The sequence below is a fragment of the Arvicanthis niloticus genome, chromosome 5, assembly GCF_011762505.2.
Source record: "Arvicanthis niloticus isolate mArvNil1 chromosome 5, mArvNil1.pat.X, whole genome shotgun sequence".
In the NCBI taxonomy this organism is placed as follows: Eukaryota; Metazoa; Chordata; class Mammalia; order Rodentia; family Muridae; genus Arvicanthis; species Arvicanthis niloticus.
In genome coordinates this window covers 8,898,163-8,898,921 of record NC_047662.1, presented here as the reverse complement: position 1 = coordinate 8,898,921, position 759 = coordinate 8,898,163, and positions in this window count along the sequence as shown.

Genomic DNA, 759 nt, shown 5'->3' with positions numbered 1-759 from the left:
GCATAGGGATCATTTCTAATTGTTACAATGTTGATATGAGGGGTCAGCTGTCCTGTAACACATTCAGGCTTCACATTTCCTCTCATTCTCTTTCCTGTTCCATTCCTTGTGCCCTTTGCATTATTTCCAGATCATTTATAATTGTGAAATAAAGTTTATTTATTTTAAATTCATATGGAAACTTGTCTCTTCCTGCATGTAGTTCTGTGATCTTCAGAAAGACAGACACCATAGCACCCAGACTATGGTAACAAAGCTTCTGGAACAAGAGTTATGAAGTCAAGTCCCCAGGCAGTTACAGAAAACTGAACCAGAAAACTACAAGTACAGGTGCCCTTAACTGTGGAGCCACATCTCCTGCCCTTTGATTACTGATTAGCTACTGTGGAGACATAAATCCATAAAACATGAGACAGAATTCATGGAGCATGAAAGATTCTTTCTTAGAGACTCAAGGTGAGTGCCAGTTCAGTCAAAAAAGACACTTGCACAGTGTATGTGGTATGATAAGACACATTGAGAAATTTGGCAGTGAGACACTGGTTGTGAAAGACATTTTCACATAATTGTGTACATTAGGGTTTACAAACAGGAAAATGAGCCATTCTAAAAGAGTACAGGGAAAGACATTAGTAAGATTATTCAGAAATTAATGAATACAAATGTAAAGAGAATGCAATAATTCAATCATACAGACTCCTTTCAGTGTAGATAAAGAGGAACTTTGGAACACAGCCCCGCCTCCCCCAGAGGCTAATT